Source organism: Hetaerina americana, unplaced genomic scaffold (assembly GCF_022747635.1).
Source record: "Hetaerina americana unplaced genomic scaffold, ioHetAmer1.1.p SCAF_105, whole genome shotgun sequence".
Classification (NCBI taxonomy): Eukaryota; Metazoa; Arthropoda; class Insecta; order Odonata; family Calopterygidae; genus Hetaerina; species Hetaerina americana.
In genome coordinates, this window is record NW_027286126.1 from 851300 (window position 1) to 877930 (window position 26631).

The 26631-nt window shown below is 39.0% G+C and overlaps 1 protein-coding gene across 2 annotated transcripts in view; it reads right to left on the reverse strand.

Annotated features, from left to right (window-relative positions):
* The window catches only part of SCAR (wiskott-Aldrich syndrome protein family member 3 SCAR), a 106309-nt gene extending 80314 nt beyond the window's left edge, over window positions 1-25995 (reverse strand). For both annotated transcript variants that reach the window (XM_071599103.1, XM_071599102.1), the window contains exon 1: window positions 25793-25995. The gene's annotated coding sequence lies outside the window, so the exon portion shown is untranslated. The remainder of the gene's footprint in view (window positions 1-25792) is intronic.
* Between the last annotated feature and the right edge of the window lie 636 nt (window positions 25996-26631).

Genomic DNA, 26631 nt, shown 5'->3' on the forward strand with positions numbered 1-26631 from the left:
TAAGGTTTTTGACATTTCTTTACAAATATGGAAGCGTTCAACACCAACTTGCTGTAGCTTGACATTTATGCAATTTGTTTGAGGTATCTTACAAATTCAGGGCAACGAATATATTTTTTTAGCTAATATACGCCTTTTTCAATGCCATTTTAGGAAATACAAACTTAATTTAAGCTTAACTCGCGGCTTTTCTCGAAATGTAAACGACAGTAAAATTGCGTCAACGTTAATAATGAATGAGTCAACGGAAGGAAAAAATTCACTCGCGGGTTCTAGGCCGAAGTAGCGTCACTAATTCATCACATAGAAAGAAGTTTAACCAGTTCACCCTAGCACGCAGGCAGTATACAGATGATCTTTGTGATGAGCACAAACTTCATCGTAATATGCCAGACAAAAGTTGAACCACGAGATCAAAAATGTAAACGGCAAGTCCATATTCAAAGCAAGTTATATAGCGCGACGCCCTGAATTACTCACCCTCATTAAGAATGGAAGTCTCTTTAAGAAAGCCACTGAATCAAAATTGAAAACTTTACATTTGAAGAAATCTTAGTAGATAATTTAAATTAGTTCACCGAAGTTCACTCTCGTCACAAACCCAACATTAATTTTACTGTTTCAAGACCAATTGCTCATGAAACTTTTATTAGGGTTTATCTGTTCGTTAAAAAAGACGACACAACAACCCTAATATGAATATGTTCGCGGATGCGCAAGTATAATAGCCATTACATAGTTTTTTCGTGGGACACTTAACTTTCCAACGTTGGGGATAAAATAAACGAGTGGCATCGTCAACCCGTACGAAGGATAACAGCTATCCAAAAGAGCCCAGAAATACCACTCCCGAATTGTTGTAGTTATCTTTGCTTTGAAATGAAATTTATTGAATCATTAGAAAATGGGTGTGCGCAACATACGTCAACAAGTTTTGCGCACCTAATTCTCTCACAAAAGGGTAGTTTTTTTCGGGCTTGCTTACCAAACTTTGATTGAGGTTTCGAGTTCAACTGATATTAACGGTTTAAAAACGAATAAATATCGTTTCTATTATAAGAGGAGCAAATGAATGACAGCAATATACACTGGCATACTTAAGATTGCAACTACGACTGCAAATATTTCCAAAATGCGGTTAAGCCTTTCAGGCGTCCACCAATTGCAATTAGTGAGCCACCTGATGCGGAGGAACGCCCGCAAGCCCCAACCATTGTGGATAAACGCCGCGGAAACCTCAGATTTCGTCACAGGATGTTTTCATAAATCTTATTCCAAGAATAATATCCAAAATAAATCCTTTATTTTGAATGAGCACTCAATATTCAATTAAATACATTTTAATTTTTTTTCAAATAAGCATACGATGCATCGAAAAGCGGACTTATTTTAATAACTCAATTCTTGGCCAAAATATATCTAACACAAATTGGATACGCAACAGAAATAATAATGTACACATCAAATACATCTATGATCCTTTTTGTTTTAGTATGCCTAGGAAGTGGAATGCAAACGAGAGCGAGATATTCTAGCATTAAGAAATTCTAAAATGAGAAGAAGGGAATTTGTCGAGTTATCCCGTCACTGCATGAGCACTCTCTTAGTACTTGCACGCAGGCTTTTTAGAAAACCATTTCTAACTTCACTAACCGAGAATAGATGTAAACCTGATACCCAGAACACAATCACAAAACTTGGGTGAAAGCTGATATACACAGTGTTACCAAGGAACGAACTCAGCTCCTCCAACCAGTAGACGGGTTCTCGATCCACTAGGCTACCACGCCCCTATGAATAGAGCTACGACTACGACCATCTGACCCGACAACTTCTTTAAAAAGCACAAGCTGACCATCGACAATGTGCAAGAAATAGTCTGAGTTTGAAATACTTGTAACAATCGATTTCAATTCAAATGTATTAAGTCCACAAAACGGCCAAGCGTTCGCCTGGTACGTTGAATATAAAACGGAGATTACCCGCTGCTGGTAACACGACCACAACTTCAACGGATGTAAACTAAATTTTAGCTCCACCCCAACGAGCGTTAAATGGAATCAATAACAAGTCCCCGTAGAGTGCATGAAGGCGAAGACCCGAGCTCTTTTCGCACATTCATCCCTCCGGTTCTTTCATTCGATCTCACGTATTATTATATCCAAGTCAGCGGCTACAATTAGACAATTTTACTCCACTCTAGTTATCGAGCTCCCGGAATGGAGTGTCGAGGACCAGGCACTATGAAGTAGTCAGCAAAAGAGAACGCAGTGTGTCTCCCGAGCAACCAGAAAAACTGTGGGGATATTGGGGGAGTGAGGGATGTAAGCCCTTGCCGCCATGCATCTTCCTCACTAGCGAGATGTTTTAAAAAACATTTTCAAATTATCAAGACGAATGAAATAAATGTTCCTTCACTTGGTTTCCAGCAAAACATTGAATCTGTAGAAAATAATGTCTGATGCGAGTTCATTTATTATATGAGTTTCCCCGAACGTTATTGACACAGTTTAGAGCAATGAAAGACCACCGAGAATAGGTTAAGGCGAAATATGGACTTTCTACCTGATAGTGCATTGTAACTTCATAGGAAAACGTTTAGGTACAATAATGCGGCGTCACGTAAAACACAGGTGAAGACGAACACGGGTAGCGTCAGTACGCACTGTTCATTATTACTCCACCCATCAAGTCTCGTCTCGGATAAAACTATAAAAAATTACAAAAAATGGCAATGGGAAGTGGGTGTGGCTTTCAATTCCCAAAGAGGCAGGTTTTAACCCAAATAAATATCCAAAGAGTCATTAAATATCACACCATTCATTTATTTACTGTGGGCCACCATTATGTAGCTATTCTCTTTCTTTCCGTTACCTTGACCTCTTGTATGCCATTCTGTACGCTTATATCATCCTTAGATAGAACCTGCGTCATTTTTTAACAGGGCCTGTGATGACGCTCGCAATCTTTTAGAAGTCATCTGAATGGAGACAAACAGGAGAATATAAAATCGATATCTTAGTAGCAAATATTACGTGCACATAATCATTCCTGCGTATAAAATATCTTCGCATTTCAGCTTGCAAATCGTGTACTCTGCCGATTGTACGCCACGCCGTTTGCAACCCTCTTCAGTTACAATATGGGAGCTTGGGCTGGGAGCTTCAGACAAGTTGTGAGCTTTGTGTAGGTGAAGTTGATTTTATTCGAAATAAGGAATAAAACTAGAACTTCACCGGACAAAACAAATCCAAGTTATTGGGGGGCATCTTCGTTAACGATATCTTACACTGATAACCATCCACATTCCCGCACTTATGATCCCCTTAAAAAAAAAAGATGAACAAACAACGAGAGAAAGCTTTTTAAGATACCTTTGCATCCTCAATGCATTTATTAATAGGATAATGCCGAGTAGTATAAAAAACCAACTGATAAACACAAATAATCTCACCCACCGAGTGTTAGTAACCATTTATTAATAAAAATTTACAGCGGGGAATACTCAGAAGATTTAGTTTTCAAACAGGTGGGGATGGCGCTTTTCATTAATCCTCGGTAACACCGCTACCAAGAGGCGTAATTTATCAGGAAACAAGTTTCTAATGCCATTCGCAGTGAGCACTCAATATTTTAATAAAACTAAAATAATTAAGCGCCGCCGTGTTCAGAAAGCCAATTAGATTTTGGCCTCCACACAAAAATCAAAGTTATATCTTTGAGACCAAGGGAAGGGATGTGAGTGACGGTGGCGGTACCACACGAAGTTTTGTGGTCCTGCCAAATAAAAATATCCGCTAGCGTGAAACGCAAATCAAGAAAAGTAGAAGGCGGTCGCCCGTCAATTTAATCTAGATTCTGGCAAGTGCTTCAACGATCTGAAATGAAGGATAAAGGAATGGCGAGTGAAATCAAAATGTCTCATGACAAACCAACGACCCCAAAACCTTCCACCCGAACCACCATTTGTGAGTGATGACCCACACGTTATTATCCACTCGCGTCGAACAACTACCAAAGGCGGTCGTTAAGTGAAAGGAGGCGGCTATACGCGTCTAGAACTGTCATTAGATGGGAGTATCTGATTCTAAGCGTTCTATTTGCAAAAATCGATGACGGAGATAATGTATTTACGTAGACAACACGAGAGGAAACGGAAGTTTCCGTAAAAACATTTTCCCTGTGAATGTATTCCTCAGCCATAAAAATTTTCTGGGATCCTTATATTTTGCGATTCTTCCCTGAGCTCATTCCTAAAATGGGAATAATTGAAGTATTTTCTTCCGCGGTCTACTGCCGAGTAAAGTAGGTACGTCCAATTTCTTGGGTAATGTGACGCTATTCACAATGCAACACAATCAATGCAGGCCCATACGCATAAATTAGAACAAAAAAAATTCCTATAAATCAAATTATACCAAAAATTAAGTATCCTTTGGCTGAAAGCATCTCTAATAACCTTCATTAATGTCGTAATGCCAATTTAGAAAAGATTTTAAGCATGCTCTTAGGTCACGGGATTCACAAATTAGTCCTCTACAATTACATGTCACTTGGTTTTCCTACTAAAAAGGTGGTTAGAGTAACACACTCCAAATGAACATCTGACTGCATTGACTGCAGCACAAGTTCACGCGACTCGCCTGATTTTGTGCGAAGTTCCCATGCAAGAGAAGTAGAGAAATTAGGGCTACCATACTATCAACCATAACAATGATTTTTATCCTTTCACTGTAGGGGGCCTGAAACTTAGCAGCTGCTTAAGACACAGAAGTACCCGATTTTAAAACACCCATTGAAATCAAATGGGCAGCATAATAGCCGGGTGGGTTCGGCCAAAGCATGATATAGCATCATGGGGGTTCCCTTCGGAAATTCCCCGGCACAATACCAAACGTGGATAGTATAGGCTGTCTCGGAACTTCGCAGGATAGCCCAGAGTCAAAGGAGAAGCAAAGTCTCCCTGCCCTGAATGAGGGAATTTTATATCCCAAGGACTTGAGGTTGGGTTATAAAGTGTGCTCTACTCATGCTTATCAAAATGACCTCCAATAATGTAGTTTATTTCAATAAAACAACGCTTGAATCAAATTGGCTGCATAGTCCAATTCTATAACCCTTTACGCCGGCGATCTAAGTACGAAAGAATATGCTATCAAAACATTTTCATTGCCCCTTGGGTTACCACCCGAGGCGACAAGAACACGGGCGACGATATGCCTGCTAAGCGAAAAATAAAAAGACTGCTTTCAAAGGCACAGAAACTACATAAGAAAATGTAGAAGAAAGCTGACCCTCGAAATCATTAGCATCCGCATCGGGAAATAAAACTTCGACCTCCCGCTGAAGTACGAAAAAATTGAGGGTCCATCCCAGGAGCACCAATCCGTATAGAAATATATTTCCAAACTGTCCTGAGCACGTGAAATATTCCAGTTCCTTTCCCTAGTTTCGAGCCGACGCATTTTCATTGTTCAGAGAAGAGAAAAATTTGCCAAGAAAAGCTGAATCAATTTGATTACCAAATTTCAAACCGGAAAATACTGCACAGTAAGAGATTTACTAAACACCATGGAAACGGAATAAAGTCATCACGAACTATTAATTGATGCTATCGTTTTGAAGACAACCAAAGACCGTTCACTACCTCAACGGCCAAAAAAAGGAAGGTTCATAACCCCATGTTTCTCGAGAGGGTCTTTCAATCCCTCCATTCACTGCGACTTCCTCCCCACGAGCAGTCATACAGGAACTCACTCACGCCATAAGCAACACTGAGCGCCTTAGGGAGAGCGGATATAAAAGACGAACGTGACAAAGCCTCCCCCTTACCCATTGAGAAACGCAAAAAACGAGTGAAAAACTTCACTAGGGTTGACCGAAAACTAGCCTTGGGTGCCAACCGACCAGTATAATCACTTAACTGTTATATATAGACAACAAAAAATAGTATATTTTTCGATGGTTAGGATTAGCGTTTTCTAGTTTAAAAAATTAAAAAAACGACATTCGAACCTTAAAGTGATTATTATTAGAGATATATCAAAAATGGCAAGAAATTAGCAAAATATATTTGAGCACACCACATTGCTTACAGCAACAAGCACTTCATGACAAACGTACGTAATTGCCAACCAAACGACTGCAACTCTTCATAGCTCGGTCACGCCAGCGACCACTCATGTTGCGCCATTATGATTCGATGACTCATCGGGGAATTCTCGTGCGTATGACAAAGGTGCCACCAAATTTTTCGAACTTTCCGAATATACAAGGCAACAGTCAAAATTGCAGGTGTAATTTAACTAATAAGAACAGAAAGACAAGGTCATTTCCTCAATCTTTCGTTCCGTTCACCAAGTGAATGTAATTCTCAACACGAAAAGTACACTTTGTAAACCGACTGTACGCTGAAAATGTTTCCTTGAATGAAAAGGAATTTTTCAAAATGTTTGCCCGACATAGCTATCGTAATGCTAATTAATATAACGCCAGTTTTATATTATTTCAGTTAACGTCGTAATTTGCATTCCGTTGCCAAAAACATAGATGGATTCAACTACAAAAATGTGACCATAAGCATCGTCCTCGGTTAAAAATAACTCATTTGTTCATTCCTTGGACCAAAAATCTTCAAAATTAGTCAAAATTAAAACAAATTAACCCTCGCAACCCTTGGAATGAGTGGTGGAAACTTTGAAGCGGGAGGATCAAAGGCTATCTACAAACTAAAGATAAATTTCCGCTCACTTTCTCTGATTACAATCATCGCTACATTTCCTCTGAATAAGAAGTTGACCTCGTTGAAATCGAGGTTCAAGTTACGCCTACAACAGATTGCGAGTCAGTAGACATTCAAGGTAATTCTTAAAGGGTCTTTTGTTTTAGTTCTCAAAAGGAAGCGTCCATTTCCCCGCTACTTTGAAATGACACATACTGAAGCCACATTCCAGTATCGCGGGACGTGAGGCAAAACCAACGGCGAATTCAGTGACAGCGGCCTGTACGTTACGGAATGCGGGGGCGGAAAAACAGAAGAGCGAAAGTTTTGCTTTGGTAATCGAAGCTGCCCACTTTCACCAGCACCCATCTTGGCTCAGGTGCTCCACCTGGACTCACGTTCTTAAGGAGCGAGAACGTGAAGAGCAACTGAAACAGACAACCCTTGATCGAATGGCGGCCACTGTGCGCGGCGCACCGAGAAGCTGGGAAAGCAGAATGACATTTTTTTCTACCTCTACTTAGTGAAACTCCTCCATTATTATAATTACGCTTACACTTCAGCATTATCACAAAAATCTATTGCTTAAAAAATATACATGTACATACATTAATAACCATAATATCTTCGACAAACAACGCTTTTCAGCGACGACATAAATTCATAAACTTTGATTAAAACATTTATACACAGAAACACAGAGAAAGGACACTCGCATATCTAGTTTGGACGTTTCGACGGCACGGCCTAAATATCTTCTTTGGGGGTATGATTTATATATAAAACTATAAACACAGTAACCAACCCGAAGGTCGGTTTGGTGGGTGATGGTTGAGTTCACCCAGCACTAAGCCCGACGGCGTGTGAAATTCACACTTCAGGGGGGCCAGTTCCTTTCCCTGCGCCGGTTATGGTTTCACAAGAAGATCTGATACCCGAAAAATCACATCGCTTGGGTAAAGCTGAGACATTCTTTTAATTTATGAAAGAGATTTAACCTTCGCTCCGTGAGCGAATCCCAACCTAGCTGCTCTAATATTTTGGATACGCTACTAATTTCCCCAAAACGTTTTACAAATTTAGCTCCTTACGCTGCATAGGATTCAAAGTGGCAATCAATGTAACTTAGTCAGGATCCCATATACCAGCAGCAATTTCTCTTATAAAGGATCAATTGTCCATGTCAGTTCACCGAAAAGGCAGAAGTGTGCACGATACAGATCAATAAATAGATGGCGTCCTCATGGGCCCCGCAATGCGGAATAACCCGCAATTCGAAAGGGCCATTACCCGGGGAGGAACCATAAGGGGGCTTATGCACATCTGGCCATAAACCACCTCAAATATTTTGAAGTCACGAAATGCATTCTGAAGACTAACGGTCAGAAGCGGAAATTAAGCCAAGGCGAAAGAGGAAATGCTACCCGCTCAAGAAGAGCAAAAAGACACTAGAGTGAACCATTCCCACTAGATCTTGTTTCTCTTAGCGTGCCAAAATTTTTCATGGGATCTTAGACTTACTAATCGTTTATAGTTTTCAATATGATGCCAATGAAGTCATTCTGACCACCTTGAACCGAGAGTTAATTGATAGCAGGAAGGGCATGGACAAGTGGAGTAATGAAAGCAAGCGTTGGGACATGTCTACCGTAGTTAAACTTCAAAGCACCACGAGTTCCTTGTCGCGCCCTACCAATGGAGATCTCTACTTATATCCATGCGACACACGCACATTAGTGCTTCAACATCCACCGAAATATGAACACCCTAATCCCAAGCGACAGCTCGGCCTGAGGAAAGAGTGAACTGTTAAACGCGACAATACGATCCCAATTAAATATCACATACACGATCAACTATCCAATGCATTTCCCTCGGTAACAACTGTTGGTAATCACTGCCGGATGATAACGCTATAAATCTGAAATTCCGATATTCATTTTTGGTGTTATTCACAATCTATTTCGTTGAATTTTTTTATTACATCTTCCATTGTGCATCTACACTGATTCATTAAATTGTTCATTTATTCCGACGGTATGTGAAGATTTTGGGGACTAGCCCTCACCTCGGGCAAATGCCAGGCGGAAGCTGCTGCCAACGAAAAGATAAAAACTTAAGTCCCCAACCACTCGCACTACATTATCAACTACGGATGGTGATGAGCAAGACACCAAGGGCAATAGCAGAGGAATCATATCTACAGCAGGGCTCCGCACGACACTCCATATAAAATAAACCAAATCAGCTTAGCCTGTGCTGAATGCGGTGCCGTCAAACTTGAGGGTCACGAGTGTAAACCCTAATTCAGGCGGATGTTTTTCCCGCCGAGTTAATACTCTTCAAATGCATTCACGATTAGAAATAACCTCAGCCGTCAGAGGGACACATTCTACTTCAATTGCTGAGATAAAACTAACTATTATGTCCTTGGCCTATACCCCGCCCTGCCCCGCCTGACTTACCTGGACAAAACAGAACGTCACCTCTAAACACCGACTATCTAAACCTCGTATTGCTAGAATTATCGACAAAGTAAAAATAATTAGAAAACAGGGAGAGACTAAGAATTACTATAACGCATATGCTGCAGATGAATTACAAGCAAAGACATCACTTTGTTCAGATGTCAGCTAACGCGTGCGCAACGGCCACGGGAAGTCTTAAAAATTAAAAATAAACATTTCATACCTCGATTAATTTTTAGTAATAATTAAAAGTTTATGATACCCCCTCGTATTACATTCTATATACTCATCATTACCATATCTTACGAAGTGTCAAAATTCAAAACGTACATAGCAGTCGATACACCATACAGCCCCAGTCCGAGTATCCACTTTATGTAATGCCCACGCTTGACTTCGCCATAGATCGTAAATCCGTTTTACCTAGACCTATATGCCTCGGATGCTCGAAATAACACCGAGTTAAGGTTAGACCGCAACCATAGACAGCTTCAAAGAAATTTCAACCGTGGTGACAGACTGTGAATGCCCACATAACTGAAAAAATGTGTCTTCCAAACAACTCGGAACATCCTCTTCAGATACACTCGAGGGTTGTCATCACTCCGGGTTTTGGTAAATTATCTCCAGCCTACAGGTTTACAGTCAGAACGTTCGAGTGAAACTCAACATTCTGAACATAACCTTTATGTTAATCTCCACCACTCGGCCCGAACAATATAAGTACGAGTAATCAACTTGAACCCACCCTCAAGACCCGGTCGGAAAAATAAGCTTATTTGCTCACTCATTCACGCTTCATTTCATAATAATTATTAATAATTCCACGGTGAGACCCATGGCATTATAAATAACTATGCACAGCTTATTTTTTTCTATAAATAACTATGCACAGCTTATTTTTTCTGATTCCTCATAGATTAGAAAAAGGAATAGAAATTGGTTTGAATGACAAAACGCCGACTTAAAAGATAAAGAAAATTTTACCATTCTAAATTAAATTTATTTTTTTACTTGTTCCTTCACACCATTTTCCTCACTAAAAAGTTGCCTAAAAACGCACGAGTACTTTACGTCTTGGTAGAATTGGTTTCACGTTGGTGCTAAAAGAGCTTGAGAATGGTATTACCTTTTGAGAAGTCGCCGATAAAAAGAAAAATTCTCTTTTACAGTCCGTCATTTTGCCACTAAAAAAAATCATTCCTCCACGATCCCATATCATTCTACCCGATCCAAGGTTTTCTCTCATATTGCCAAGGACTTTACTGTCACCAGTTTTCAACAATTCTAGAACTGCGAGCAAACTTTATGGTCGATTTACATCGAGACCCTTGAGTCCATCACCTTAACTTGGAGACCATCGTCTCTAAGTTAAAATCATCAATCGATGTTAGGTTGGAGATTTAATCCTATGAACTAATATTTAAGGAAACAGGGACGGCAAAGTCTCACAGCAAGAACAAATTGGGATCACCACCTCACGACGCACGATCAACCCCATGAACCTTTGATAAGCACGGCTGCTGCTGTCCCCGGCTTTTAATCCGAGCGGACAGATTCTGCGAAGAGCGCATCAGATACATGACTCAAAAGGAAAGACGGGGGATGCGAGGGGGACTGGGGAGGTGAAAAGGACGATTTCCCGCGCAGACGGGTGGGTGGCTTGCTAAGAAGTGCCTTTTCATCGCTCTTATCTCAGATAAGCTCGAGGTCTACGCCAATCTGTTGCGAATAAGAGGGCGGGGAGTTATAACGTATTATTATCAGACGCGCACGTCGACGCATCGCTGCAACATTCACCCTCCTTTCATATCCACCTCCGAATTCGACAAAACGAAGACCCGTTTCTCCACACCCCCAGACAACACATCATTTTCCTCTATGTGACCACCATTTCAGGGGTTACTACAGGTCCGTCCTTATAATTAACACGATATACTGGGCATGAATCAGAATTATTTATTTTACCCACACTTGAGCGAATGAATTCGTCGACTGACTCAACTATGAACTGACAAACTAAAACGCGGGAAAATATACAAGATCTCTAATTAACTCTCTTCGGGATAAATACTCGAAAACACATTCTGTGATCTGTGTGCATCATTGAGCGTAGGAACAGATTCATCCTAATTAAAAAAGCATTGCGTAAAATAATACAAACCATTTAAGCTTAATTAACGTCGAGAAGATATTCCCTTGCAGACGGTGACCCTAACCGCGGGCATCAGCTTGCCGATCCAATGGGAATAGCAGTCCACCTACTCCGTAGGATTTCTAATTTTCAAAAACTATCATTCCTGGATAAAAGCTGGGCGCACAATGAATTGACTAGAAACGTTTGTGTCATGAATTGAAAACGTTTCGTTTCATTGTGTGTCATGGTACATTGAAAGCATGCCTGAGAATGAATTTGGCGCGCACGGGCTCGAACAATCAACAATTACTCGATCGATCTACGAAATAAAGATACACGATCACAAAGAATGATAACTTCAAATGTAAGTGCTCTCCCCAAGGACAATATTCACGAAGAATTAGCCACAGCGTATTCTCGTCAAGGGTTGTATGGCATTCCGTTTCCAGCCTCGACCGATGACATAAAACTAATATCGAGGCGGTGACGATACATTGATACGGATAATGTTCAGATATATGGAATTACAGGTACTATATCGTGCTCGTCTCTAAAGAGGGTTCTAATTTATAACCCCGAGTAGCTAACTGAAGTAACAATATCGTCCATCATAGCATGCCGAAAATATCTTCATTTCGAATATATATTTAATCCCCTATCATGCATCGTTCGTATCATCAAATCGCCGATAATTAACGATTCACAATACAGCTGTTCCTTTAAATTATGGTCGATAAGAAATAAAACGACAGTGTGTCTAAATATCGTCATTAGGCAGAGCCGGGTAAGCTTAGGCTACCGACTGCGAAGCTTGGAGATAAGAATGTGTGAGAAGGCTTTGTCCTATCTTTCAACAGCGAGTTGGCTGAGGGCATTTATATGTTCCATTACACACAGAAGTTTTTGTATTATAAAACGAGAAGAATTTGTTCGATCCAGTGGGCGCCAGGATTTATGTGAACCAAGCAGGGTGCAATGTGATCTAAAATCCATTACAAAAGGATAGCAGACGGCGCGGCGTCGAACATACAGACATTTGTTCAAAACACACTCCCAAACAACCTAATAAGCTTGGAGATAAGAATATGCGCACTTTTTTCTGCCACGGTGGATGTGATACGAGTATAAAGCATTGCACAAAACCAACCACGTGATCTCGATCCAATGGGATTGAATGAACCTATATTGAATAGATATTTTCGCGGAGAATGTTTAACTCACTTCACTCTATGTAGCTAAAAGTATTTTAAACGCACTGACACCACCTAAGAAGAAACAGGTCGGTCACGGAACCAGTGTGAACACACCAAGAGCCCCACAGTTTCACTCACAATTTGTGCAATCGACAGGATCGTTTGATTTGAATGTCGAGGGGAATCCTTAAGATTATCTGAATGCTTTCGAGAATATGTCGCGTCAATCTGAATCTCTTCGAGTTAAATGAAAATTATACCTGATCAGATAAGGACAGAATGCGCAACTCCATAATCTAGAACGAAGCTGGCACATTGCGCCAGTCTCTTTCTCTCCCATAAAATTGACGACCTTCATTCAGTGTAGGCATTTAAATCGCCCTCCTTCACAGCTCAAGTAACTAACGTACAAGGTAGAGCTACTGTATACTGCGCAGTTTTGTAGTTTTAAATCGGGCTAAGAAGTAATGAATTCAAGCGTGAAGGAGAATGAGGGACGGCTACAACTCCTGCATTCCTCCACATAGAGATGTCCGGCTGCTAGGATAGGATAATTTGTTAGGATATCCACACTAAATGGTTTCACGACGCAAAGATGTGAATTGAGCTTATAATGTAGCTTAGGGGAGGTTTTAGCAAGTGACAAGAAAAAAACATGCTACAGAGCCACGCCAGAATTTTCTAACGCCATGTTTCCCATGCTGTTTATCGTGGCTTTTACTCCCGACTTGCCGAGAACTTCAGACATGCTTACATTAGGTGGTAGTTGTATGGAAAAATAAACCTTCCAAAGATTCAGAACCGGATGTGGGACTGGGAAAAAAACAGTAAAAGCATAGGGCCTCACTCAATTCACAAAAATAAATCGTCTCTAAAATTAACAATGTCCATAAAGGACTTGAATTTCTTTTATCCACATAACTCAGGAACCCTGTTTTTAACTGTGCTGACCATTGCATTTACTATTTACAAGCTTTCACTTTTATATCCCCATAATGTTAACTATTTATTTCAAGAGAGAAAGAAATCTTTTATTTTCAACCTTAGAACTAAAGGGAAAAGAAGCCTCAGCCTGCCGCGACCTTTTGGAACTTCTCGAAAGTTGTGTCACAGCCCGAGGATGGGGACCACATAATTTCAAATCCTCACAAAAATACAAACAGGAGTATGCTCAATACTGATTTGAATATTACTGTTGATTCGGTTCAGTTATACGTGTAGTCAACCGAGATAATTTTTCTGTGGTTGAAAATACACATTACACGGCCAAAAAGATCGCCTAAATAACTTAATGACAATGAACAGTATTTATGAGGATTGAACTTTTTCTCGCGTATTACCGTGTTTAGTCGAGGTCGTACGAAGAACACGGAGCATATTCGTAGAGTACTCTAAAAAATGAAGAGAAAGGTTAATTAAGGCGCCCGCCCAGCAACGACTCGCAACCAATCCCCCTAAAAGCATTCGCAAATGCTGGGGTGGATCCATACGCCCATGTGCAGGGGAAGAAACTGAATACAGAAATGACAACACGCGCAAAAAGAAATAACTAACGGTCCGTGAAATAGGGGGACGATTTATAATTTTTACTAACGACACAAAATTGCGATGGCACGGAAATCAAGTAAGAATTTTAAATAATATCCAGAGAATAAGAATAATTCCACGGAATATTTAACGGCACAACACCTTTCGACTATTTACGGTGAATCGCGTGGAACTAATTAATATCTTGTGTACGTTTATGCCCTATTGCAACAGATATTTAAAATTTCCATGGGATTTTCATGGAATGAAGTCTAGTAAAAAACTAAAGGATGGCTGCTCGTCATTTTTGCATTAACTATAGGTGCGTAAAATTTCGATAAACATTTAAACTACGACTTTGGAAACCTTAGGTTGCTTAATAAGTAAACTAAGTATTGGTACGGAAAATTTTCACCGAAAGTACCACGTAGCAGACGACGTTTGCGCCCTTAGAGGATACGTAATTCATTTCTTGGGATCTAACGCGCTTTTTAAAGTGGCTTCTTGAGCCACCATCATCTTCTTGAGCCAATTTTGACGGTGGGTTCTTGAGCCACCGTCAAAATTGAGGAGAGGGAGCCACGGCATATAACGTCTTCTGAAACAGCAAAACTGTTGGAGTGATATCGCTCCGTCAGGAACTGGAGAATATCTTTTAATTAAGTCGCAAAACCTATTTACTTTGGAGAGTCGATAGAAATTTGAGAGGAATATAACAGGTGCGCTTAAGAAACTTCCATTCGGGGATGAACAGGTTTATATTTTTTATAAATGTCAAACAATTTAAGAACGATGTAATGAAACTATTGAACTTCATTGAATTCATGGTAAATTTGTTTTTGTTAAACATGTGTTATTTGGTTTTGCCGATACCTCGGCTGGCAGATGTCATCCTGAGACCCCGAAAAGGCGAATCTAAGGCTAAGGATGCAAGTATGTAACTAAGTACAACCTTTTACTGAATGAATGTTGTGTCTTTGTCACGAAGGGGAGTGTGTAAATTAGGTCCACGGCAGACAGGGACGGTCTTCAGCTCGGGCCTTGTCTGGCCCCTTTGGATCCCGCCACAGTGCCCAGTGAACCTTCTAGCTTCACCATAAGAAGGGATGCTGCATTGGAGGGAAAACGTTCAACAAATTTCTCGAACAAATTCCTGTGCATAAGGAGAATGCCCACAGATCAAGTTCTTTGATGTCCAGACATTAATCGGAAAGCATTAGAGAATTATAAAAACCGGAAAAGTAAACATTTTTTAGTTTAAACCCAATTTTTAGATTAAAATCAGCAGTTTTGTTTATTTTCCGTACAGATTGAACAAATATTCTTTAGCACAAGCATCTAAGTCCTGTCATATTAAATACGGCTTTTAAATTTACTCTAATAGTTAATAAAAGTCTGTTATAAACTTTCACCAATTAAGTTCCAAATTCTCCTTCAAGAGGCAACAGTTTTAAGTATGCTACCAAGTCTCCTTTTTGGCGAAAATAATGAGGGTTGATGCAAGTGATTTTTCATTTATCCATTAATACGTTTTGGTGCAATTTGAGATCTTCACTGGTAATAATGTCACCGGGTGTTGTTTGAGTAGCTTCTGTGACTATTAAATAAACTGCTCCCACTTTACTCACACATTTGTATAGCATTCATGAAAACAATTGTCACCTATGAGATTCGACGATCATTCCAAGAATCACTATCTTCCTGGCACGAGAATATTGAGCAAATTTAACTTCAAAAGAGAATATATCCATCCACTCGCCTAGGTTATTCTCGAGCCCAAGCTTCTCTTTATCCTCCGATTCAGTGCAGACATCTCCGCCAGCCTGGGATGCTTCCTTCATCCGGTTGGTCTTAACGATTAGCCTACCAGGCTTCCCAAACCCGAGGAAACGAGAAAACAGCACTCGTACCGAAAGTGACATTCGAACTAACTAACTTTGATCTACCATGCATTTTATAACACTAAAACTTAACTTAAAATAGTCTCATGGGAGAGATAAAATAACTGTAGATGATAATCGTGTTGAATAAACAAAATAAACCCAAATTACATGGACCTTTCATGAAGAATAAACACATTATGTGGATGACTAAAATTCTATATTAAACACACAGCCACTTACAAAGCCAATAACTAAGGGAGGTTTTTCTTGACAGTTGCTGTGATGCTGCTCTCAGAAGAAGCCACAACATCAGGTCATCTTTCTCAATTTGCACGCTTAAGTCTGCGAATTATAACGTGGGCAAATACAGTACGATAGCTATCATTGATTTAGTAAATAAAGCATGCTCGCATAAGGCTGGAGGTCAACAGTGACTCGTACCATAGGTTACATCACTAAATCATTGTAAGCAACCAGAAGTATACACGAATTTTACGTTACCTATTTGATAATTTTTAGCAGAAAGGTGTGATACAAACAATTTTTACACTTAGCGCAACATGCATGCATATGATTAGTTTGTACGGAAAGATTGTTATTTCATATTAAAATGGATGTTCATTGGCTGAAGGAGCTCAATTTCATAAAAAATAAGTAGCTCTATTTTCACTGCGAACCTTTGCCAAATTTCCACAAAACCGACGATATTTTCCACACAACACACAAGTAGAAAGGATACGACGGCTACAACCAACCTATCTTCTCATTGAAATATGGATTATAGAGAGAAATTTAATTTCAATAGCAAGCCCTTTCTAACATAATACAGGGTACAAATATCTTCATTCGGGCTGCTTAACGCGAACTTTTACCGAAGAAGCAACAAGAAAGAAAAACACGAGGATGAATAGACATAGAAAAACCGGGGTATGGACTCGTAGAAAACCAGACGTTAAAATTTATAAGAGAAAATAATGCAAAACGAGTATATGCAATATTACCCCGAGTTCACATTCAAAACCAATCGATGTAAATAACAACTAGATATTATTTTTTCAAATACTTGAATCAGAGCAAGTATTGGCAGCAGTTCATAACGGCTTTTTGGAATGGGTTTTAAAAGTGTAAATGTGGTAACTTGGATAATAAAAAAAGTTCAATACTTGATTGAGTAAACAATCTGGTCCTAAAGTGTACTGGAAAACATTTCTAACTGAGAATCAGTAGTTCTACTTTTGAAATTTTTAAATAAAAACACGCCCAATAAGTGCATTCTTGATTTCGTACTCCCAATTTGCTGCAGGGAACTATAAATGTTTCATGGGTTTCATTTTCAGGAAATATGTATATGCACAAGATCATGAAATTGATCGTTTTGTAATTCCCGGAAGAAATGACAAGACGTCTGACCCCAGTGGGACGGTCATTAAAAGTGATCATGACTCCTTGTTATAAAACACTATTAAGGAGAGCAACGGGAGTTCACCTAATTGGTCGCTACCTAAGTTTAAATGGCGATACTAATAAGGGAAAAGCTACGAGGGAAGAATTGAGTGAGGATAAGGAGAACTTACAACAGAGTCAGGGTGAATGAGTGCTCTGTACAGGAAGGTGAAAGCTCAGTCCAGAATTTCGAAAGAAACTTCAGTGCGAACTATCAAGGATACAACAAGAAAATGATTAAGGAATCATAACAAATTCAGGCAAGGTGGAAATAATAAACGTAAGAAATGTAAACAGTACAGATAAAAGACGAGTAAATTACGACACAAAGATGAACAGGGTGGGGATGACTTATGTCCAAGCTCACTTGATTGGAAGATAGAAAGTGTATTAAAGGAATTAAGTACAAACAAGAGCGTGTGATTAATCCAGAAACAATTCTGACAATTGTACGCAATTCTTATATTCTCAAATAATTTAACCTCGTGAGAAATTGCGATCCATTTTTGGCAAATTCACACACACACAATTTCACTTGTCGGAGATGATTTGGGGGGGAGGATTAATTTGATCATGTGAGCATCCCAAGTTTTTATAAGAAAATTGAATGTTGTTTATCATTATGTGCAATTTACTTCGAATATACTCGTACTTATGCACTGTAATTACAAGTGAATGATGGCAGTCGTGGTCTTAACTTAAATTGACATGGGTATTTGCAAGCTCACATGTTCAATGAATCAATGGGAATTTATGAAATACAAATTGTCTCGTCAATTTTTTTTAAACGGGATGACGACTAGTTTGCAAAAACTCCCCTCCCCCTAGTGGATTCTTAGCCTAATTCCCAATAACGTGAGAAAGCCAGTGGCGCCAAGCATCCTTGCCCTTCACTCCGTTCGGCCACAAATGCCCATTCCAACCTCCCTCATTTTTTAGGAACTGGCAAACACCCAATCCTTCCAGTCATCACCACACTATGGAGTAACTAACGAGACTGAGCGAACAATTCAACGAGTAACTGCAGAGATCAGTGCGTCATTCGGGAGAGAGATACTAAGGCACCTGATCCAGCAACTGACGGCAATCAGTCCAGCAATGATGGACATGGCACCATTGAAACTAACAACATTGGCAAAACCAAGATGAAAACATAGACCCAGTATTTTTTTCCCCTTTTTCCGTCGGATAAAAAACTCATAAACTGCATAATTTTATACTAACACCACTCTTTCACGCGGCTTTCTTCTGGGGGTAACCGAAGTCAAAAAGCCGGATTAAAAATAATTTCAGGAAACTGACTCCCTTTTACTGAGGCCTTTCACAATGCTCTGTTCTCGCATAGGTACTTCTTTCGTCTGTCACATCCATAGATTCTTTACTGCATGTTTCTCAGGCTTTAAGACATCTAATAGTCCTGCTCGAGGTTATTTTTATACACCAGTTTGATACAAATACACCCATGTTTTATATTTTCGAGCCATCCTTTTCTCTCGACCCATTCATTCTTTTCCCATATATCTTGTCTAATAATTCGATTTTCAATCACCATGACCAATCAGACTTAACACACTCTTCCACTCTTCCCGTTTGTGGCATATCCAAACTACATTCATGACTCACTCATTCCTCACCCTTTCCTTCCTTCCCATTTCACCACAATACATTCCCCAAGGGTCACAAACCCACTGCATTCAGTTAACACGCTCATCCTGACATACCAATGCTCTGCTTCAATAACATAAGGAGGGGAGGAGTACACTTATGCACCGCCATTTTTCCATCATTAGAGAAACATTCATTTTTTTATTTACACCTCATTCTATCGACAAACTTTACCCCGACACTCGAACGATTCTTACTTCTAAATATATCATCATAAAAAAATAATCAATGTTTCTTCTTAACTTATCTTCATATATTTGGCCAACAGATCATTCTGACAATACAATAAAAAAATATACCACTTATTCATACAAGGTTGACTTTACACTACAAATGCAATCATTCTCTTCATCAAACACAACTACCGTTATTTTGGACGCACTTATCAATTTCGTTCTCCCTTATATATCATTAAAGCACTCCGTGACTCACTGCAGAGCAGTTGGACTCTCGTCCCACAATTTTCGTATATATATCATACACGTTTTATGACTCAAATGTTAACTTTAACTTAAATTAACACTGATTGGAAAATGTAATATTTTCAATGTCATTAATTGTTAATATAAATGATACTGGGAGTGGCAATATAAATACATTTTTCTACTAGACACAGTGCGAACATGCATTAAAGATCCGAGTTCAAGTGATTCAAGTAATAATTAATGACTTCGGTATCATACTTGAAATATGCATGCACAATAACTATATTCTGGAATACTCGAATATAAGACAATATCCTGGTTTAAACCAATAGTTATTATAGGTCGGGAAGGAAGGAGCACGATTTTTGACAGCCTTGTTGTAAGCAATAATTTTAAACGATATGTGAGAAACATGAAAAGGCCATTTATTTTTTTCGCAATTTCACGAGGTGCGAATAACCGAATTTCCACGGTCAACAAAGTGGACCGAATAAATTAAAGAACCATTCTTTATACTGAAAATACTGAATACTGAAAATACGCTAATTAATTTACCCACAGCAATTGTGTCTTACACGCGAATTTCGTTCAAAGTGAATTGTACTTAAGCAACATTGTTCAACAAACTTCAATTACGCAATACAATGAAGTAATATTCAAATTAGAAACCTTCATGCATAAGTATCCCATCAACCACTGGCGGAGAATTTTCATGATTGTAAAAAATGTACTGAATTGTTTTGAAGAGAGATATATTAATCTATGAATTTCGAGGATTATTAATTTTTCCGCGAAGATTCGACAAAAAATTCAAACACACTAAATCTCAAGAGTCGAAACAAAGCCTTTTTTTAAAAGTGTGGATTCAACGATAACTTTGATACAAATAGGAAGAAGGGTATAAACTATGGGTGTTCTGTCTATTCAAAAATAATATCAAGACCTAAGGTACACATGTTTAGCACGACGAGAAAAGGTTACAGCAACCAACAAAATATCATGAACCTTTTCGGTTCAGTCATCAGTAACAATATATAATTATAAATGATAAGTTCGCTGAACCAGATAAATTCATAATATTGCGTCAAAGTAAACAGACTTAAAAGCTCTTTTCTTGCAAGATACTCGTGAACTTGGCTAGTAATTTGGACAAATGGAACGAATATACAAATATTAATGAAGATTTGTAGAGACATTTTGATGTAAAGATAATTGGGTAATTCTGGAGGATCCATTTCAAAAATTTGAATACCTCGGCAAATTCAAAATAAATCATGGTAATAGTTCCGCAAAAAAACCAGCTTTACGTCTTCGAGCAGAACCACCGTGTTCCCGGACTCAGCCAACGGTATTTCTAACACACTAATGTTACTTAGGGGTTAGGAACCCGGAAGGGAAAATTCATTTAAATGCTGGAATTAATAGAACGCAAACATTTGGTATATTCTTCGGAATAACGAAAATAAATATTCCAAGGGCACAAATTTCTCAGAAATAACAAACTCACCAACGGCATGCAGCCGAGACCATCACCAGGTCACCGTTCTTCGCCCTCTTTAAATCACAACCTTTATAACGGGAACTGGTTTCAAGACGGTTCCACGATTAAATGACGTAGCGGTTTCAGCATGGATTACCGGTTTTGCTATTCTTAGGGCACTTGTACATTCATCACCTTGGTGTTTCTCCTGTTTATCAATTTATCAGTTGGCGAAGCCCTCTCAGACCATTTTCCCGACTGTTCACGGTCACATTGAAACGAAAAGTATGAAGTATTTTGGCTCCGGATAGATTGATTGAAAGGATATACAGTGAGAGTCGGTAAATTGAAATCAGAACACCACATCTCTATAATCTTTTACTCATATTATTTCAGCATATCCTAAGGTTAGTTCATTTAGTGGAAAGCCCATTGCAATCTTCGTCCATCTGGAAGCAAAACGAGAAATACCAACATTTAAAGACGGTGAAGAGCAAAAAGGTAGACACTTTTGGCAACAGAAGCGTCAACATTACTTTTGCTGTCCATACGTGATTTGAATTGGAGTGTCATCTACTTTATTCTTACAGGATACTAAACCAATCATTATTATTAGCATTGCCCGAAATAAACTTCTAAAACTTAAAAATAGTCCTACATATGTTATTAAAAAGCCGTATCCAAAAGTTACTTCCAAAACTGAGGAAATGTAAAATTCCACCGACAGCCACTCGGAACACACGATCACTAACTTCATAAAAGAGTGCTGTGTTTTCCCAAAATGGGAGCATGCACATCCATAGGCTACCATTACAGAAGATGTAGGAGGAAAAACCTCACTAAACGACCACCACAGATTTGACTTGCGCGATGTCTCCTACTAGTCCGGCAGCTAATTGAGATCTATTAAGCGACATATGCGACCAACCAAAGATGAAACACCCTCCACAACCACCGGAAGCCAGCTTAGTCGCTATCCGTATCTGATAGTGCGTTTTCACAGTAAAAATAAGTGGACTACGGCAATGCCGCAAACTATCGATCAACGCTACAATTCTGGGGGATTGAATTTTCCCTTGCACCCGCGCGGCGACGATGGGTCGAACATTTATCGCGAGTTTTAATCAAAAAAATCACTTCGTAATAATATAGGAAAAAATTAATACGTGCAATATTATAGGCAGATAACATCCATCCACTGATGATTTTATCAGTTGACTTTAAAATAAAATAGTATGGACTCGTAAAAGTCACAACGGTGTTAGCAGTGTCTTACGACGTCACTGACACGCTTGAAGAAATTTAAATATCCGGGGTTAAAATTTAACCTTTGAAAACCATATCCATTCCCAAGTAACTGCAATTCAGCAGCGAATCCAAGAGGAAACGTCTTCTAGGTCAAAATGATCCTTTGGGCACGGTGCTATATTTAATGATGGCCACTATTAAAATCTCATTCATTACAAATAAATTTACGCTGACATTTAAGCAATAAACACCTACATAGGTAAACTGTCCACATTCGCCACCCGCCTCATTAAGAAGTGCTCTAATCCGCCACTGGTTCAACAAAAAACCTACAAACTCTTAACAGAACCCAAGACTCCTTGCGCTTAGTCTTGCTACAGCTAAAGGGCAATTGTGATAAAGTAACACATCCTAAATCAAACCTCCTCTCTACTCTCACTGCTGCAACGCCACTCTCTGGCCGTAACGGCCTATCAGCAACAAACCACGAGGCCACGCATAAAGCCGTCTCTTCAACTCGTGAAGTCCAAGATAAGCAAATAAACACACGCAGAGCCCACGATGAAAGCTCACTCCTCTCACGAACCATCCAGAGCTTTCATAACTTCGATACGAGGGGGGCCATTCTGGCTAAAGAAACAACCCAGTTGTAACTATGTAATACATTTCAATCAGCACTTCGCTAAGACTATGCAAGAGTGCTAGAGTGACCGCAGGCAAGATGACCCGGAATGCGAGCGCATCATAAGGGTTCGTTATCTATTACGACTGTAACATTAAAACAAAATATTAACGAGGGAGATACACTTACTTTCCTTATCATTTTTTATCAGTCATATGAAATGAAGAATTAACTGCGAGGGAATATTTGCAGTGCAAATTATTGCAATTTCTTTAGTCGTTTCACGACACTAATCAGCCATACCCGATACGGCTGGAGAGCGCAAACATTCAAAGGTTCGTGAAGGCTCAATACTAAGAGACGATGGAATTGACGGTGACCTGTCAACAAGACCTGGATACGCTGAAAACGATTCGTTCTTGATCAAACGCAATTTTTTGCACACCAATCAATTAGACATTTTTGCACTATCTGATACTCATCACCCATCTAATATTGCCTTCCTTCGAAATCCTCAACCTCCTCTCGCCAACGGCCTATTGATAGATCTATTTAATAAAAGAGAACGATTAAATATGAAACGGGTTACTGCCGAGAAAGAGTAGGTATACGCGCACCGCCAAGTAAAGCGTCAGCAGGGCGTCCCACGATGGAAGAAAAGATGCTTACAACATCTTGCAGCAACACATAATACAAATCCTTAAATATGAAAATATACGCTCTACATTAGTACAAAGATCATGGTACAATAACCGGCATTTCGTGTTGACACGAGAGTAGACACTTGTTCAGTTAAAAACTTTTATCCGAATCAACGCCATAAAATCGCAAATGCAACAAATGTTTTAACTTTAAAACCAAAGCAGTAAATAGATATAAATTTGATTTATGAACCTTACATTTTTATCTAACTTGCTTCTATGATTGACTATGATGTGCCTTGGTGGATTTTTCAAGGCCCTTAATTTTCACTTAAGTTCATTCCTTGGACAAAATGTTTTCCTCTAAAATGATAATTCAAGGAGGGGCATGAAAACATTTTACGGTTAAGGAAAAAACAAGAACCGGATCGGTAATCATTAAGAAGGGGTAGGTAGCACTAATATCAAGTTAAGCCTTTTCGTCTTTTGACTATATATTCAGAGTAGGTTGATAAATTCCTTTCCCCGTGTCATATTGAGAGGAAGTGAGGAGAATATTGAGAACCCTAGACACAAAGAAAAATACGTGAATTCAGCCCCTATCGACTTCATTTTTTCGAAAATATAAGCGCTTTTGCCCATGTGTGCTCGGCTATTACTCATTAATACTTCTCAGAAAGCAGAATCAATGAATAAGAGGAAAAACACGTTTGACTTTAAACACATCGCAAAAAGCAGGAAAGATAAGGATATAGAATATTAATTTAATTTAGTAATATTTATAATTCACCTATATTTCTTACTCCACGACCGCCCAAAATACCAAGTGATTCGGTGCGTAGAGTTTTTCCGGGTGAAAAAATGTACAAAAAACTAACTTGGCGCAAGTGTAAATGCGCAAGTAAGAATTAAACTATCGGGTGGATGACAAAAAACACACAGGGCGACGACTGATTCTCTATCTCTGTGTGCAAAACCCACCAGAAAACCATTAGTATCATCCCCCTATAATTTACACATCTTTTAACACGGGACAATAGTCGGCTAAGGGAGGGACCAGAAAAAAACCGTTTAATCCCTTATTCATCCCATCCCTTAATCCCCGTAAATTCATGTGGTACTACGCATTACCCGATCTTGGATCTTAAACAATTATTATTAAAATTGTTTTCAGTTCAAGAGTGAAATTATTGACAATTTAGAACCAATAAGAAATTTGCTAAGGTATGAAAACGAAAAAAGGAGCTGAGTTATGGCGTTCTTTAAGGCAAATTATTAATTGACACCGAAAGCGTAAATCTATCTGCCCTCCATAAGAGCGGATCGGGAAATGCTCCAATTTAACTATAAGGGGCTTGGACGTTAGTATCACGCAGATATCAGGATATGACGTCACAACCGCCCACTTCGAACAATTACCGCCTCAGTATCTCGCACAGGAAGTACCACTAAATAGAGAACTTCACCTATTTGTTTACAAAAAACAATCACTCTTCATTTATTGAAAGCAAAAACTGCGAGTACTTACAAAAACGCGAAGATATTTGTCGCCGGCACCAACAATAAAATTTCAATTAATCGATATTAAAATTTGGCATTTCACGTAGAATATTCCTAAATTTCGCTGGAGAAATTTAGGCATCGATTAATACGATAGAGCATCTGATAAGTTAAAATTGGAATATATCAATTAAATTATAAATATACATAGTTCATTCCGCAACGTGAAGATAATCTCGAAATGTGACTACAGTATGTTTTTCTCACACTCCAATACTATTTTCTGAAATGGATTGTATTAACTCTATAAATAACGCACATTTCCGTCGTTATATCTTAATGGCCACCGCCCCCTAAAAATTGTACATAATTAATCACTTAGCCGGGGCAGTAGAGTGACAAATTTGCAGATTAAACGTTTTCGCAGTTTCAGAACATTTTCCTCTAAATTTGACTAACCATTAAACATCGGGATTATAAGGGCGTAAATGTGTCGTCTAGCTGAGGAGAAAAAACGGTATTGAAAGGCGAACGCCTAAAAATGCTAAAAGGAAAATACATTACGTGCTTAGCCAAATAATGAAATCATTAAGACGCTACAACGCTGGAGTCCACGAAATATTACTAAATGGTCATGTATTATATTCCTCTACAAGTATTATATACATAAATTATAATGAATTTAGTGAACCAAATCCAGGTGCTCCAAGCACGTAAAAGGAAATTATTAAATTTCATTTGCGGCATTAGTTATCGCTCCGTAATACGCGCTAGAAAATATATCTAGCAGCATTAAGTGTCACAGCATTGTTTTACGTCACCGCAGATTTGAAACTCACCACTCATTCGAAGATTGCGTCCAGTTTACAGGGCACATCGAAACTTCACTTCCTACCACAGAAAGCTCAACACGTATTAATTGTCACAGTAGCACAGCCAGCTACCTTGAAAAATGGCGTAATCCAAAATTGCACCGGATAGTTCTTCGGCCAACAAACAAAACGCGACAGGGGCAGGGTGTGCGAGGAGACAAAGATCTGAGACTCCGATCCAAGATGACTGACAATCTAGTAACACCCTCTGGTATTAGGTATAAGAAACACATGCATGAGAGCATACCAGCCAAACAGAAGACACTGGAAATATGAGGTTTCAATATAAATACGCTGTTTCAGGTGGCCTTTTTTAAAAATAGGATTAAATCATTTATATTTAAAATTCCGAACCTAATTCACATTTCTTGAACGGAAAAAATAAAATACGGACTGTTTTCCAGTGTCTTCAAAATGTTTTCATGCATTATCAATAGTGAACAAAATGCCTGGTTTTTAGAGAAACCAATTGAGATGAGGGATTATATATACTTATTCACATATTATTTTCTTTATACTAGATACACCGGAATATAAGTGACGTCACACTAGGTTCTCTTCCCGATTCGCTAGCTCTTCTGGAGCTCGTTTTCGTTTTTTTTTTTGCCTTAGGAAAATAAATGAAAAACCAATAGCGATGCATGGACACGTTCGCTTTCCATAAACGTTAATGTCAATTTTCTCAACAATAATGTCTCTCCGTCAAAATATATTCGACCAATGGAATAATTATTGCTTTCCATTTTCCGGCTGTTATATGTAATCAATGAAATTATTGAAAATTCCTTCATCACTAGGGTGTACTG